The 18660-nt window shown below is 39.4% G+C and overlaps 1 pseudogene; it reads left to right on the top strand.

Annotated features, from left to right (window-relative positions):
- The window catches only part of LOC137244238 (inositol-3-phosphate synthase-like), a 142818-nt pseudogene that overhangs the window by 116488 nt on the left and 7670 nt on the right, over nucleotides 1-18660 (top strand).

Raw genomic sequence — 18660 nt, 5'->3', positions numbered from 1 at the left:
TTGTTTTTTTTTTTATGAAAAAATATGAAAAAATTACTTTTTGCGAGGGCAGCATTCCAAAACCACAACCTTTTTTTCAGATATTTTTTCTTTACATAAAGCTCCGTTTAATTAAAAGCTATCACTGAAGAAAATCGATGTAAAACTACGTAAGTTATAAGCGATCAAATAAAAATACCCAGGTTGCGCAACTTCAATGTATGTATACATACATATTGTCACGGATATTAGCATCACTAAGTTATCCCATCACTAAGGCGATGCTATGGCCATGCGAAGCAGTATTTACGTTAATAATCAAATCAAGTATACACATATATAAGGCAGCCCAGAGAGATTTCACACACAGATGTATTTACTTATACGCCTATGTGCGCGCGAGAGACTGTAAACTACAAACATTCACATCAATAATTCAATCTTTATGTATCTACATAAACGAATAAATAATTGCGTCTACACATATGTACCATGTACGAATACGAGCAGCGGAGAGTCAATGCGCAAACACATGCATATATCTGAGAAGTTTGAGAGCTACTGGACTAGTAGATTCTGGAAGCGCCTAAAAGATGTATAAAATTGTGCAATTTTAGTTATAGCTGAGAAGTTTGAGAGCTCATGGACAATGCTAGTACATTCTGGAAAGATGCAACGAGGAAATCACACAGTATAAAAGCAGCAACAGTGGAGGCACGAGAATCAGTTGGATTTAAGACGCTATCTAGCGAGCAATAGCGGTATTATTTTGAAAATCAGTTTCATTAAAGCAAGCTATTGGTGTTATTGTGAAGCACTTTAATAAAGGCCATTTTGCATTATTAAATATTGGGGTTATTTGTTCAACAGTTTAGTGATTCGAGCTTAGCAGAAGGTTGCAAATAAGAGGATTTGCAGTAAATTCGTTACAATATATTAAAGGTATTAAGTGCAAATGGGATATTATCCGGATAAACGAATAACACCATAACAATGATAATACTTTTTCTTTAAATAAATCAAATAGTACTTTTAATACTCGAATTGTTTTATAGTAGGTAGAGTGGTTGCATCGAAAGGAAGAGTGGTTGGGTTCGAAACCTGCTGTAGGCATGTAGTTATAAACATGTATTTCCGTCACTTATGGGTAAGTATGCAGGTAGATTTTCAAAATTATTAGACACAGAAAATTTTTAAAGCCTACATCTAAAGCAGGTAGTATTTTCTTTTCCCGACTTCGTATAAAAAGGAACCTTTCTGTCTAGGTAAGATTTAATTTTTTCAATTTTATACTTGTACCCAGTATAAATATGAGTTAATGCGCCTTTAAACTTCATAACATCTGCAAGGCTCGCCGGAGATAGTTCAGTTCATAAGTCAAATTACAAAACCGTGATTTATTAAAAAAATAAATAAAATGAGTAAAAGGACGCGAGAATTTGAGTGTAATAACGATCCAGATATGTTCTGTTTCATGTGTGGCCAATATACTATCATAAGGCGACGACGAGTGTTCTCAGATCAAATCAAAACTTTATACTCCAAGTATTTTGGCATTGAGCCTAAAAATGCTGAAAATCATGGACACCGAACACTTTGTGTACATCGTGCCGAGTAGAATTGATTCAGTCGGAATCAGGACAACAAATAAAATTTGATACACCAATGATATGGAGAGAACCTACTTGCCATTCAATAGAGTGTTATATTTGTCAAACAAAAGTACTTGGCGTTGGAAGATCAAGAAGAGTAACCTATGCCAGCGTACCTACAGTGACATTACTAGTACTACATTCAACGGCAGTTGCGGATCCAGTTCCATTGTCAAAAGTAATATCTGAGTGCGGGGAATCAAGTTGTACTGAATTTCGCATGGGAAACGAGAGAAACGTTCTGTCACAAGCACAACTTAATGATTGGATAAGAGATTTGGAACTATCCAAGGAAAAGGCCGAGATCCACACTTCTCGTATGCAACAATTTAAATTTGTGTCATCCGATGTTAAGGTGATATATTGTAGAACTCGTCACGAACCATTTTCCAAACACTATACCAAGAAAGACAGTATATGCTACTGCAGCGACATTCCTGGTTTATTCAAAGAGTTTGGTCAAATATATGATTCAAAAGAGTGGCGATTGTTCATAGACAGCAATAAACTGAGTTTGGTGACTGTATTATTGCATATTGGTAAAAAAAAAGCCTTCTATCCCGATCGCACATGCAGTAAATACAAAGGAATCCTACGAGGAAATCCAAAAACTAATCAGATTTATCAAATATGAAGAGCATGATTGGAAAATATGTTCTGATCTCAAAGTCGTTGCAATGATATGCGGTCTACAAAGTGGCTAAACCAAGCACTGCTGCTTCCTCTGCAAGTGGGATAGCCGAGCTCGTAAGGACCACTACGTCAGAAAGGATTGGCCGGAAAGAGTCGAGTTTACCGTTGGTGTGGATAACATCAAATACACCCCTCTTGTCAAGAAAGAGAAAATCATACTTCCACCCTTACACATCAAGCTCGGCCTCATTAAAAACTTTGTTAAGGCTTTAGACAAAGAAGGCGAAGCATTCGACTATTTGAAAACAATTTTTCTAGATATTTCTCAAGCCAAGATAAAGGAAGGTATTTTTGTCGGACCACAAAAAAAAAAGTTGATCAACAATAATCAACTCAAAGGACTACTCTCATCAGTTGAGGCAGCAGCGTGGCAATCCTTTGAAAAGGTCGTTGCTTCTTTTCTCGGTAGACACAAAAGCCCTAACTACGAGCAGATAGTGAATGACTTAATCAATAATTATGCGAAAATGGGTAAATATTAAAGGCCTATTAAAATTAATTTCCCAAAATTCTATAACTTGTTTACCTAACTAATATTTTCTTTCCAGGCGTAAATACATCGTTAAAAATTTACTTTCTGCACTCACATTTGAGCTTTTTTCCGGCAAATCTTGGCGACGAAAGTGACGAACATGGCGAAAGGTTTCATCAGCAAATGAAATTAATTGAAAATCGATATCAAGGATTCTGGGACGTCGCAATGATGGGTGATTACTACTGGTTTCTCATAAGAGAAACCGATCCTAAACTGAATAAGTGTCAAGTCGAACACATAATTATTTCGACTACATAGTAAAATAAAATTAAGATAAAGATTGTTAGAATATAGTACAAACATAAATAAATTAAAAAAAAAAAGTTAAAAATATGGGTAATTTCATTCATAAATTGAACTTTTAACTAAATAGAAACAGAGCATAGCTAAATATTTCACTCTTCTTTATACCATACATACGTTATGAGCCATACGTTGAAATTGCGCAACCTGGGTATTTTTATTTGATCGCTTATAACTTACGTAGTTTTGCATCGATTTTCTTCGATGATAGCTTATCTTTTTTCTAATTAAACTGAGTTTTACGTAAATAAAAAATATTTGGAAAAAAAGTTGTGGTTTTGGAATGCTGCCCTCGCAAAAAGTAATTTTTTTCATATTTTTTCATAAAAAAAAAACAAAGATATGAAATGATAAGCTAATATCTCGAAAACTATCTGGTTGAGCAAAAAACAATGTATGATGCATTTATAGAAAATTTTATCGTCTTTCCGATTCTGTAAATTTATTTGCAATTGCTTGACCCGTTCGTGAGATATACGTAATTAAATGGAGCCATCTTTTTGGTTTTTTTCGAATAACGGTAAATTGCAAATATCTCAAAAACGGTACCATAGAATCAAAAATTAACTCGATTTTCGAAATCAGGGGGTGGTTTTACATACGAATTTCATAACGACGTTTCTGGTAAAGAGAAAAAGTTGAAATTCGTGGTCCAGTGTATTCGTTGCTTTTGAAATTCGGCTTAAAATTTGCACATGGAACAACTAAAGACCCTCCAGAATTAAAAAAATTCTTATTACTTCTCAATCGCGGGCCCCCTGAGAAACACATTTTTTGTTTGATGTTTTTATTGTGTCCTCAGGCCCAGGCAAAAAATCATTATCAATATTCGTTTCTTTTGAAATTCGGCTTAAAATTTGCACATGGAATAACTAAAGACTACTCTAAATCGTGGGCCCTCTGAGAAACCCGGGCCTGGGGAATCCCCCTTTCCCCCCCCCCCCCCCCCCCCCCCCCCCCCCCCCCCCTCTCGACGGGCCTGGATATATGTATATGGAAATTCCAGAAATATCAAACTCATTCAAAAATATAAATTATAATTATTATTTTTTTTTTTTACCTAAAGTGCACCTGTAAAACTTAGCTATCTACTAACCAATGTCCCGCGTATCCGTGATGACACGGGAATTCGAACCTAGGACACTCGAGTGTCCTAGGTTCTATAGCTCGAGATGCAAACTGTGCAGAATATTTGGAGAGGATTACACTCCTGAAACAATTGTTGGATGCATGCTACAAAGCAAGGTAAAATGGTCCGCGGCATGCGATGTAATAGCGGAAATAATGAAGTGTCTACGAAGTCTTGAAAGGCTACCGCGCAGCAGCGAACATTGAACAGTTGAGTTGTGTGGGTGGATAACAAATTGCTAAGGTGGAGGGGATCGAGCTGAGCACGTATTGGATGCAAGGCCTCCGTACAATTAGCGGCGTGAGAATGATAAAATAAGAAAATACCGTAATATATGTAGGTAATGTAATAGTAAACCAGGCGACGGATTGGAGACAAGGCCTCTTCAACCGTTCGAATACTGCCCCAGGTGAAGGAATGAAGTACGGATTGGAGACACGGCCTCTTCAACCGTGCGACCAAAAGCAGTCAACATACACGCAACGACAAACCTACGGATTGGAGACAAGGCCTCTCCAACTGTAGAAACAGCGAGTATGAGGGTAAACGTCTCACAAGTAATCAGAGTTTATTCTCGGATTGGAGAGAAGGCCTCTCCAACCGGCGGAAGTACGAGGAAAGCCCCGTTACGTATTGTGGAAAAAAAAAAATTTCTATTTATACATATATAATTTATTTACACATATATACATATATTAAAAACAAAACCCTACAATACAAGTAGTCGAACGCACAAGCATGCCACAAGCACTATATGCACAGTGTTTAAGGTAGGCTTGGAAATATTCGTAGAAGTGGTATGCGTCAAGCACATTCAGGTAGTAAGCAGGGCGCGTCAGTCCCAGCGTTAGCCATACCGCGGCACTATCTAAGTACAGCAACGTGACCCCGACAGACGTAGAGCTTAGTGCTCAACCTACCTCCCGACGGAATACTTGACGGTAGTACCGGGGGGTAAATGGTACTCAGACGGTAGGAGGTTAGGGCGGTTAAAGTCCCACACTGACTATGAGGCTGTCGATGCTTCCTCCTCGTACAAAAAAAAAAAAAAAAACAAAAAAAAAAAAAAAAAAAAAAAAAAAACGGGAAGAATTCGAAAGAAAAACAAACGCAAAAAGGGAATTCACAAGAAACCTTAGGTTTATAGAAAAATTGAGAGATACACCCTAATAAAGTCCCCCCCCCCCCCCCCCCCCTTTTATTTTTTGGAATTCAAAGTTAACCCAACGCAACTTCAGGTTGCCACAGAAAATTTAAAGATATAATTTAAAACAAAATTTATAAATAGAATTTAAAGATATAATTTAAAACAGAAGATAGATTTGGGGTATGTATTTGCTTACATGTCATCCATGTACATATTTATGTCCACATAAATATAAGTTCATACATAGTGTAGCGAATTTAGTGAAATTGCGCTTATTTTAAATCTTCTGCTAACGTTCGAATCGCTTAACTGTTGAATAAATACCTCCAATATTCAATAATGCAAAATGATCTTTATTAGACTACTTTGAAAGTACGTCACAATAACACTTTTACTTCGCAACTAATAGCGAATAGTGAGCGAAGTAGTAGCTGATGATGACATACGTTTGTGAGTATATCTCTGCTGCTTGTATTTATGTAGCTTGCTGAAATGTTGTTGTGCCTTTATTTAATAACCTTAGAGATGGTAACATTCGTCACACTGCCCTCCACCTAAGTCTGATCGTCCCGATCAGACAAATTTTCCGGTCTACATGCTGACAGCCTTTCCAAGTGAACCACTTTCATTTTGTTTCGTGGTTTGCCAATGGTTTGTATGCGGTAAACTACGTCGTTGATTCGTTTTATAACTTTGTATGGGCCTTCCCAATTACACTGCAATTTCGGTGACAAACCTTTTTTTTCGTTGTGGGTTGTATAGCAGCACCAAATCTACTTTCCGAAAACCTTTCCGAATTAATTGCTTTATCGTGTCTGGCTTTCATTTTGTCACTCATAATATTTGCTCGTTGCTTGTCAGCTCTTCTTCCAAAACACCAGTGGATTTCTTGACATTTCTCTTCTCATCGGCATCTATCCCAAACTTCAAATCAGCTAGCAGTTGAAGGTCATTGCCAAAAATTACCTTTGCGGGAGTTTGGCGCGTTCGTTCCATCAACACTTCCCCGATCTACTCCTTTTGAATTTTGTGGTTTTTGTCGAATCTCTTTCACCAGCACTCGACTACTACTGAACCCTTTTTCCAAACTGAAGTTAAGTGGCACATCCTGGTTGTAATAGCGCATAATCCTTCTCCGCATATCGATCCTGATGTCATGGTCAACTAAGAAGTCCACTCCCAATATGACTTCATCAACAATCTCCGCCACAATGAATTTGTATAGAACCATGACCTTCCCAATTAAGACTTCACATATCACTTCTCCCTGGACTTGGTTATACTCGCCTGTGACCGTACGCAACCTTGCTCCTGGTAACGGATTTACTCTCCTGTTGACCAAATCAGATCGAGTCAAGGAATGAGATGCGCCCGTATCTACAGCCAACATTTCCTTTGACGGTAAGACTATTCGAGTTTCTTCCAATTTGCGAGATAGATATCACAGGACATTCAATAGCTGGGCATGTTTTCGTTCTTACATATGACTCGCTCTTGCTTATATCCTCCAGCTTTACGTTTACGACCAGCCAAGTTAGAACTACCAGGATCAAGATCGCAATGACGTGCAATGTGACCTGGCTTCGCACATTTGAAGCATTTGATAACCCTTTCACTCCGATTCTGCGATCCTTTTAGCGCCTCCAATATTGCGTCTACCCACTGTGGCCTTTCTACTTCCACACGGCGTGCTTTGAAAACTGGCTTACACAGAAGCGAAGCTGTTTCCGGAATCAGAGCATGTGATACCGTTTCTGTGAATGTAGGTTTTGGGTTTGCGTATATCGCTCGCTTCGTTTCCACGTCCCGTAGGCCATTTATAAAGCTCTCTGTTTTTACCCTTTCGGTGTATTCCACGGGTCCGTCCGCATTCGCTAAATGTGCCAGCGTTCCAACATTCGACGCAAACTCTTGCAATGTTTCAACAGGCCTCTGGAAGCGGTTCAGTAACTCCATTTGGTATATCTGTCTCCTATGCTCAGTTCCGTATCGTCTCTAAAGCGCCGATCAATGCTTCATAACTGTTCCTTTCGTACTCTGGAATAGTCTGTAAGATTTCAGCTGCAGGCCCTTTCAATACCACGGACAGTGCAGCAACTTTATTTTCAGCATTCCAGCTGTTCACTGCTGATGTCTTCTCAAATTGAAGCTTAAACACCTGGAAAGGAACAGATCCGTCAAAGGATAGAGTTTTTACCGTCGGATTGCTTGTTGAAACAGCTGGGCGATTTAGTTGCAGCTCCTGTATACGACCTCTCAAAGCATCCACCTCCGCCTCGATTTTTTCCTCAAACTGCGTTACTTTCTCTTCCATACGCGCTTCGAGTTTTGATAATATACGCGCCTCTTGCGCGTCGAGTTGTACTGTTATGCGTGTCTCTTTTTCTTTCAGTTTTGCTTCCATCTTTGATATAACCTGTGTCGAAATTTCTGAAATACGCGTTTCTCGTGCTTCAATCTTCGATGTTATGCGTGTCTCCTGCGATTCCAGTTGAGATGGCATATATGTTTTCTGTTCTTCCAGTTGAGTTTCCATCTTGGATGTCATATATGTCTTCTGTTCTTCCAGTTGAGTTTCCATCTTGGATGTTACTGTCGACGTTTATGCAGATATTGCACAAGTCTGTGCTGGTAACTGCCTGCAATATTTCGTTTTTCTCTTCAATTTTTGTTGTTGTCTCGTCCCCATCATTCCTTCCGACTCCATAGCGTCTCGTAACCGTGTTTGAAGTTCGATCTTATTGCCGGTTGTACTCAATCCACGGGCTTCCAACTCCTTTTTCAGTTGCCGTATCCTTAATTCACTTAACTTTGCCATGTCCTTGTTGTGCTCTGCAACTCTGGAATTTATTCAACAATTCCTCTTCTGACACCAATTGTAACGAATTTACCGAAATTCTGCTTATTCCAAATCTTCTGCTAACGTTCGAATCGCTAAACTGTTGAATAAATAACTCCAATATTGAATAATGCAAAAATGACCTTTATTAAAGTAATTCGCAATAACACTTATACTTCGCAACTAATAGCTTGCTTAAACCAAACTGATTGTCGTGCCTCTACTGTCGCTGCCTTTTATACTCTGTGATTTCTCGTTCGCATACTTCTAGGCGCTTTCAGAATTTACTTAGTTACTGCTATAAAATTATAACTACAGATGCACGTGTATAGCTTCTCATATGCGCGTGTGTATGTGAGTGACACTTCCACAATTATAATTGCATACTTTTGGGAGCAACTCAGATAAGATATGTGCATGTGTTTGTGCGACTTTTCTCCGCTGCCTGTACGTACATATGTGGAGACATAATGATTGATTCGTTTATGTAGATACAAGTGACTGCCTGCTTTATTGTTGCCATGGCTTTATTTACTTAGCATCAGACTAGTGATGTGAGTATCACTTAGTGTCACTAATATTCGTCACAATATGAATTAAAAACACATTTACCCGTCCTAAAAGGAAATGTAAACAGATTTGCAAAAAACTTTTGAATCCACTTCGCAGAAATTAGTTCTTAATTGAGTGTTTCAACAGCCAAATTAAAAAAATCGAATGTGAGCCACAGCTCTGTTCAAAAAATAAAAAACTTTTTTTCTAATGGTTTTGGTGTTGCTTTTTCCGGGCTTTGAACCCAGGCGAAGCACGCTACCATCACACCACCGCATCTATCTCTGCTCTGTTAACTTACAATGTCACTCTAAGAATACCAAAGAAAACCGTTAAAACCGCCAATACTACAGTGGCTATTGATAGACAGATTTATGTGGCACCGTACCGCGACGGCGGCCACTTAAAGTTAGATGTAAATTAGAGTAGTTTGTAAGTTCAGTTTCGTTTTCAGAACTCATCGATACAGCCAGCGCTGATCGTTAATTAAAAATTTAATTTCTCTTTTATTTGGAGCGGCCAACGGGCTTTACTTAAGTAATAAATTTATAAAGTAAAAAATCGAATAGTAAAAATCCACGGTAAATTCAACCACGGGAATCGAACAATCGACAAAGATCCCGGATTATCCTTGTATAAAATCGAAGAATAAAAACCCATGGTAAATTCAACAACGAGAATCTAACAATCGGCAACGATCCCGGATTATCCTTGGTATCTGAAAATACTATTTAGAGATAAGAAACACGAAAGTAGAGAACAATTTGAAATTAATTTTGTGAAAGTGTAAAAAAGAAAACAAAGAAAGGGTAAATCCTTGCGCTGGAATGTGAATATATTTTTGGTATTACTTGTTCCTGCTAGGATTTGTAGTTGGTGGAATCAATCTGTTTGATTCACTTATGAGTGATTGTGGGTTGGGTGAACTTCTAGATAGGCTAAATAGAATAGTAGTTGATAGAAGGGAGTACCCTTTTAGTGGATACGAAACATTAAAGAGGATAGGAACAAATTAAAAATGGCCATAGAAGCAGATCAACTTAAGGCGCTGATAGACAGTGCTATTGGTACTGCACTTGCAGTACAGCGGGAAAATTTTGAAGATCGACTGGCAAACATTAGCCAGCGCCTAACAGATGTGAAATTCGGTGCCACTTAAGTGGAGGCATATAAAAAAATCGAAATTGTCCTTGGAAGAATATGCGACGAGCCCCTTGACATTGTAAATTTTTTACCAGATTTCGATGGCAAGTAGAAATATTATGTTTCGTGGCGGCAAGCTGCCCAAACGGCATATAAAATCTTTGAAGGTTACGAAGACAGCAGCAAACACTATCAGGCTGTTGCTATAATGAGAAATAAAGTGAAGGGACCGGCAGACATAGTTCTAGCATCTTTAATACAGTGCTTAATTCTAAAGCCTTAGTTAGTCGGCTAGATTTTACGTACAGCAACAAACGGCCCAAATATCTAATTGAGCAAGAACTTGTGAGGACCCCAAAACCGAAGGTTTTGTACCCTCACAACATATAATTACAAATACATTTTTAACATACTGTGACAAATATTAGTGACACTAAGTGATACTCACATCACTAATCTGATACTAAGTAAATAAAGCCACAACAACAATAAAGCAAGCAGTCACTTGTATCTACATAAACGAATCAATCATTATGTCTACACATATGTACGTACACGCAGCGGTCAGAAAACGCACAAACACATGCATATATCTTATCTGATATGCTCACAAAAGAAGGCAATAATTTGTGCAAGTATCAGTCACATATACACACGCATATGAGAAGCTATAAACGTAGTTTTGGCTGGTAATTTTATAGCTGATAACTAACTAGTAATTCTAGAATAGAAAAGCCTAGAAATATGCAACGAGGAAACCGGACAGTATAAAAACAGCAACAGTTGAGGCAGATATAGTCGGTTTGATTAAGCACGCTATCTGTCGAGCAATAGAAGTGTTATTTTGAATGTAGTCTAATAAAGACCATTTTGCATTATCGAATATTGGAGTTATTTATTCAATAGTTTAGTGATTCGAACGTTAGCAGAAGGTTTCAAATAAGAGGTATTGCACTAAGTTCGTTACAATTGGTATTAGAAGAGGAATTGTTGAATAAATCCCGAAGATTTCGAGTACAACAAGGACATGGCAAAGTTAAGTGAATTGAAGATCCATCAACTGAAGCAGGAGTTGGAGAGCCGTGGATTGAATACAACCGGCATTAATCTTTAACTTCAGACACGTTTACGAGAGGCAATGGAAGCAGAAGGAATTAACGTGGAAGAGTATGTCTTTCATTTTGATGTCGACGAGACAACAACAAAAATTGAGGAGAAGAACCAAACATCGCAGACAGTTACGAGCACAGACTTGAACACGATTTTGGCTGCAATATCTGCACAAACATCGACAGTAACATCCAAGATGGAAGCACAGGAGGCACGCATTTTTGAAAGGTCGTCGCAAATGTCATCTCACCTGGAAGAACAAAATACAAATATAACATCTCAACTGGGAGAACAGAGGACTAATATAGAATCCCAACTTAAATCACAGGAGACACGTATAACAACAAAGATTGAAGCACAAGAAACGCGTATTTCAGAAATGTCGACACAGATTACATCAAAGATGGAAACACAACAGATAGATTGTTATGCGTAACAATACAACTCGAAGCGCAAGAGGCGCGTATATCATCAAAACTCGAAGCGATGGATGAGAAAATAACGCAGTTTGAGGGGAAAAAAATCGAGGCCGAGGTGGATGCTTTGAGAGGACGTATCGAGCAGTTGCAACTAAATCGCCCAGCAGTTTCAACGAGTAACCTAAAGGTAAAAACACCTTCCTTTGACGGTTCTGTTCCTTTCCAGGTCTTTAAGCTACAATTTGAGAAGACCGCAACAGAGAACAACTGGAATGCTGAAGATAAAGTTGCTGCACTGCTCATGGCATTGAAAGGACCTGCAGCTGAGATTTTACAAACCATTCCAGAGGGCGAACGAAACTGTTACGAAGCATTGATGGGCGCTCTAGAGAGACGATACGGAACTGAGCATAGGATACCGATATACCAAATGGAGTTACAGAACCGCTTCCAGAGGTCTGGTGAAACATTGCAAGAGATTGCGTCGGATGTTGAAAGGCTGGCACATTTAGCGAATGCCGACGCGCCCGTGAAATACACTGAAAGGGTAAAGATTCAGAGCTTTATAAATGGCATACGGGAAGTCGAAACAAAGCGAGCTACATACGCAAACCCAAAGCCAAAATTCGCAGAAACGGTATCACATGCTCTGATTCAGGAAACAGCGTCGCTTCTGTGTAAGCCAGTTTTCAAAGCACGCCGTGTGGAAGTAGAAAGGCCAGAGTGGGTAGACGCAATTTTAGAAGCTTTAAAAGGAACGCAACAGAAGAATAATGGTGCAATCAAATGTTTCAAGTGCGGTAACCCAGGTCACATTGCTCGTAATTACAGCACCGGCCCTGGTAGTTCCAACTTGGGTGGCCATAAACGCAAAACTGGGGGAGATAACCAAGAGCGAGTCAGATGTATAGATCGAAAACTTGCTCCAGCTATTGAATGTCCTGTGATATCTGTGTCGCAAATTGGAAGGAAATCAAACAGTCATACCCTCAGAAGGAATGTGGATGGCAAAGATCGTGTACTGACTGTAGATACGGGCGCATCTCATTCCTTTATTCGATACTAAGTAAATAAAGCCACAACAACAATAAAGCAAGCAGTCACTTGTATCTACATTAACGAATCAATCATTATGTCTACACATATGTGCGTACACGCAGCGGAGAGAAAACGCACAAACACATGCACATATCTTATCTGAGATGCTCACAAAAGAAGGCAATAATTTGTGCAAGTATCACTCACATATACAAGCGCATATGAGAAGCTATAAACGTAGTTATGGCTGTTAATTTTATAGCTGATAACTAACTAGTAAATTCTAGAATAGAAAAGCCTAGAAATATGCAACGAGGAAACCAGACATTATAAATGCAGCAACAGTTGAGCCAGAATCAGTTAGTTTGATTAAGCACGCTATCTGTCGTGCAATAGAAGTGTTATTTTGAAAGTAGTCTAATAAAGACCATTTTGCATTATCGAATATTGGAGTTATTTATTCAACAGTTTAGTGATTCGTATTTTAGCAGAAGGTTGCAAATAAGAGGTATTGCACTAAATTCGTAACAATACATTTTTGTAATACAATAATTGAACTTATAATCTTGAATTTGCCATTTATACATTTTTTATGGAAAAAAAGTACCCGAAATATACATTTACCCTTAAGAGTTATGCGCCAAAATATATATATTTCCTTGTACATTGAATTTATCATTACTAAATTGAAGGAGAAATTAGACCTACGCACTTTTGCACGCAAGCAAAATATTTACATTTTCGCCCACATAAATTTTAAATATAGGATCACCCTAACATACACTAAATATTTGGAAGAGAAGTGGATACGCACAAAACATAAAAATGCATCGGTCAACCAACCCTTCGCGCAACCAATGCACTCAACTACAAATACATCATACATAATAATTTGAGTGAACGGAGATCAGCAGTAAGTCACCAAAATAAGCCCCGCTACTAATTGGACTTTTATAATACATACACAACACACCAACCCACGCCGTAAGCAGAAGTCGAAAGCAGGAAGCGAGGCCAACGCACCATCAGAACCAAGCGAAAGCGAACACACGCATAAACATAAATGGTTGAATTCAATAGGTAAAGCGAAGGTTGGAAAACACGCAGGCATATGGATAACCATACAAACGTATGAACGACATTAGGTGCATTGATTTCTATGTATATTAGGGCTCCCGAAATTTGGGGGAAGCTGAGTACCGGCAAAACGGATTATCCTACGTGACTGAAGGCATGCATATGTACATATACACAAACCAGAAGCATGTCAAAGGAAAAGGGAAATGTATGTTAGCATGTAAGCGTATGTAGATATTAATAGAATAAAAAGAATTATTATTCGAGTTCATCACTCTACTTGCTTATAATTGTTATTGCTAAATTACTGACTGTCTGCACACAAATCTACATAATTTTATAACGGAAGGATTGTGACTAATGAATTGTATTTAGAAAATAACCGTCCGCCAACGTACGAAATCGTATATAAAGGCGGCAAATTACAATATAAGATCAGAAGCTAGGATATATGCATGCGAGTCAGTGGGCTTCTATCACTGATCAGAACGCGACCTGAATGTTTCCACTTCATTTCGTGCGTAGTTTTGTATTCAGTAAAATGTTTCCACTCCAACTGACGGAGAGCTTGGCAGAAGGGTTCTATCTCAGCTACTCTTATCGAGACAGGGCCAGAGAATAGGAGTAGCTATAAAGGGCATTTTATTTTTAAGTAAATATTATAAAGTTTTCGGAATTTCTCTGTTTTACTTCTTGCAATAGGAACAGGCTCTCCCATTTACTATAGGAACCCTGGACGGACTGTGCATACCTCAGCGGAAAATAAGTCCGTCACATATGGCGCCCGAGCAAGGACGATAAGTGAACACACATATGGCGCCCGAGCAGGCTTAAAAAAGATCAAGGGAATCAACAAGGCTTTACATTAAAGATATTCAAAGGAAGGTTATAAAGATATACGGAAGTCAATTCAAAACAACGGAGGCTAACCACAGAAACTAAGAAGGAAAGGACACACAAACAGAAAATGGTAAAGGTATCGTGGGTGGAGGATACTAAGGAGGCGACTGGCCGCGTTTATACAAGCGGAAAAAAACAAGGAGAAATGGCAGGAGCGGCTTACAGACCTAGCTCTGCGACATGCAGGGACGACATCTACACTAAACATATTACAGGCAAGTAGTCGGGCAATATCTCCAAGTGCTACGAAAATGGATAACGAGAATACACGAGTGTCATCCAACCAACACGAGGTCACACAACTACCACTGTATACGATGTAACAGCCAGGCACATACGCAACAACTATGGACCGGGTAAGAAAATGGGGCCTAAAATACGAGGGGGGCAAGGGCCCTCTAGGGTTCATCGAACGCGTTGAGGAACTAGCAGAAGGATACGATATCAACGTCAACTCGATAGCAAGAGCATTGCCGAATCTACTCAAAGACAAAGCGTTGGTTTGGTACCGAAATAACAACCGGAGCTGGAAAGAGTAGGACACGTTCTAGAAGGATTTCCAAAAATTTTTCCTTACTTCAAGATATTTCGAATAGTTGGATGACGAGATACGGGCACGCATGCAAAGACCAGGAGAGAAGTTCAAAAATTACGTGCTAGCGCTACAGGGACTGATGCGACATGCCGCCTAAACCGAAGACCAAAAGCTAAACCGCATATACAGGAACTCCCGTAGAGTAATCCAATTGTATTTTAAAAGAGGCGAGACCAGCAACCTGGAAGGATTGGTTAGTTTAGTAGAAGATTACGAAAATATCACCCCTGACAGAGATCCGTTGCGACCAACGGCAAGACCATTTTTACCACGGTGTCCAGGGACAAGAAAAGCAAGCAGAGGAACAACAATCCCAGAAGTCGGTCCCGGCACCAAGATATATCGATATAAGTATGGCGTGCAGACGATGCGGAGGAGGCGGCCATGTCGCATACGGTTACCGTAGTGCGCGCATCGAATTCTGCTGGACATGCGGAAAGGTAGGCACGCTCACACGAAACGGCTATAGACGCACGCAGGGAAACGGCCAGAGACCTCATTGGCACCGAGGAGTGGGGTCCCCCCAAACGCAACCTCGGGTCCCTCCCAGTCCGGGGGCTCGATCCATAGTAATTCTGCGCGGAACACTGTGAATTTACTGTCAAATATTTGCTTTCATAACAATGAAGTGAGACAACCACTTTTTTAACAGAAATAACTGCTGTTTTAGTTTTGGCCAGCTAGATTGACCAAATACCCCACCGTGCAGCGTTTTTCTTGCAGTGTAATCACTAAAAGTTTTCTCAATTAAGAACAAGTTCTTTTAAGCGGGATCGCCTCTCAACAGTGATTTTGCGACCATTCTGAGTGTAGTTCTGCCTAAAAAGCTTGTAGATTCTGTTCGGAGTCGGCATAAGACATATAGGTTATGTCGGAACCAGTTTGTAGTAAAAATTAAAAGAAGCACGATGTAAATTGCAAGAGAAGCTCGGCCTAAATACCATCGGAGGTTATTGGCGCCAAGTATTTATTTATTTTTAATCACTAATTGGCGTGACGCAGAAATCATTATCAACAACAGTTTAAAAAACCATTTGTGTGTGACCAAACAGTGTGACTGTTCTTTTACTCCCCCAGCGGGTTAGGGGGTCAGAATATTCCTATGGTAGGTTTGCCTGTCGTAAGAGGCGACTAAAATACCAGATTCAAGGGGCTGTATAGCGAAATCCTTTCAGGATGCCAGCTCAATATACAGATTTTCCAAACCCAATTGTCAACCTCACATATCCGTGGCGAATTCTGTTTCGCTAGCAGACGAGGCTCTGACGACCCCAAGCTCCTCATGGAACTTGGGGTTTGGGAGGGAGGGATGGCATGAAGGATTAATGGGGCCATATAAATCGTTCCCGAGATGGGCGGGCTAGCACTTTAATGATGCTGTGTTACCGGAGCGTACCGGATCTGTATCCGGCAAAGGACCATCACATCTATAACACTCCCCAAAGCCTTCGGGGAGTAACCTTATCGCTACAACAACAACAACTGTTCTTTTACAGCGGGATTAACTCTAGTAAAAATCTACCTAGTATGCATAACCCCATAAAATTCTAGTCAATTAACTATTCAAAAACTAGCTAGTACGATTAATAACAACAATAATAACCCCACAAAATTCTAATCAATTAACTATAGTGGTTTGTGACTACTTTGGCTTTTGGCTGCAGGGAAAGAACTTGATCATATTTATATTCGAAATTTCTGAAAATCCGTGAATGGGATAAAAATTCTATAAAAACTAGCTCAATTCGCAAAATGCTGGCTGGGTATCGGCTCATCGCTTTCCAACTTTTCTCAATCGGCTGAGTACAGCAAAAACAAAAAAAGTGTCCTCTCAATGATACATTGCTTACATTGACTCTCTAATTAAATTCTGTTCATGAGTATATGTCATTAAGAGAATTGGTTTTGCTTCTTTACTTGAAGTGCGAATGAATCTATCTCCACCTACGTGCCTCTGTCCTAATCGTGAATACTGTGACGGCAACCAACCGTCTACTTTTGCGTCGGTGCTGAAACCTGCGCGCTTGGCATGCTTTAATACGTAGCAAATAAGTATTGCGATGTGTTTGTTGAATTGTGTTCGGGTAAATCAACCACAGTTATGAAATTGAAAATAACTTTTGTACGTTAGACACCGAAATTACATACGTAAGCATTGCTGAAGGCAACATGCTGTATGGCGTTGCTTGGGGCTTGATGCTAAACCTGCAAGACTGTGGAACAGGACTATGAAGTATGCGAGCCACAGCGTGCGGCATTATGATACCAATTCGAACGGGCTTGGTGATTTATCTCCATGAAACAAGTACCTTGGTCTGTGCATCAGTTAGTTGTTTCACTGCAGCACATAGCACATTATACTGTATCTCCAAATGCATAATTCGTAAGTAATCCTCCACTGGCTCGTCACATCTTCCTCAAATTCATGCATGTGATTTTTTAATTCGGCTTTTGTGTAGCATTGAATGCACTTAAGTCCCGAGCTGTTAAAAACAGTAAACCAAAATCTCTATACTCCATTAAGGAGAGTAGTGCTTCTCAAACTTTGACCTCTTATGTGGGAAAACCACACTGCAAACTATTGATATGCAGCTTCGCCGTATTAGGAAAACGGATATATGCGATGTACCTTTAAATGCCGTGTGCGTATATTAGAGATTTAATTATACAAAGGGTTCAGCTCGTCCTCAGACTTCAAAACACATTGAATTTATGTCCTACCTTTGGAAGCTTTGAAACCCTACCTTTATCTATTTGAAAGTGTTCATATTGTTCAGCCTTAACTCCATTGTTTCTGATGAATCAAATAGCAGTTTATTTGGTTCGTCCTACATTACTCTGAACATAGGAATTATTGTGATCTTACAGCCCCACAGTCAACAACTGCTTCTTCTGGACAATCGGAGTGGCAGCGTTTTGCCTCGTTTAGAATCCGGAGTAAAACCGGAATCTCCGCGTCACCTCAGCTTATCTACCAGTACGTGGAGCAGTGCCCTTTGTTGCGATAAGGCCACCGTTACTTCGCAAGGTGGCGAAGTGAGGAGAAGACTCTGTTCAAATACAGCACAGGTGCAAGCGCATTCGCCACTCAGCTACATAGTGGAGCCAACCCCTCACACCAATAACAAACTGCCTGTCCTAGCAGAGGCTTAAAACCCAATAGTGTTAAAGAAACTTTAGAAAAAAACTTCTTGGGTCGGTGTTGGATTCAATACTTATTCGGAACAGCTTGCTAAGAAGTTAAAAAAAAGCAGTAATTATATACGAGTAGTGCAGAGAGGCCTTAGGTCTTACGTAGTAGCTTTTCATCTGTTTGCAAAATCACTACATATTTCAGATGTTTCCGCTTTGTATCAATATAAGAAAAAGGAAAGTAAAATTGCAAAAAAAAAAATTATAATTTTGGCACATTTATTTTTTGAAGAGATAGTGGCGATGTTCCAAGGAGGAATGCCAAAAAAACTGGAACTACCTCTCTATATTTGTATTCTAATAAATACTAAGAGTTATGTTAAATTTACATATATGGGAGAAAATAAGCAATGAGTA

This window comes from Eurosta solidaginis, chromosome 3, assembly GCF_040869045.1.
Source record: "Eurosta solidaginis isolate ZX-2024a chromosome 3, ASM4086904v1, whole genome shotgun sequence".
Classification (NCBI taxonomy): Eukaryota; Metazoa; Arthropoda; class Insecta; order Diptera; family Tephritidae; genus Eurosta; species Eurosta solidaginis.
Note: the sequence above shows the minus strand (reverse complement) of the source record. Positions and strands in the feature narration are given on the sequence as shown.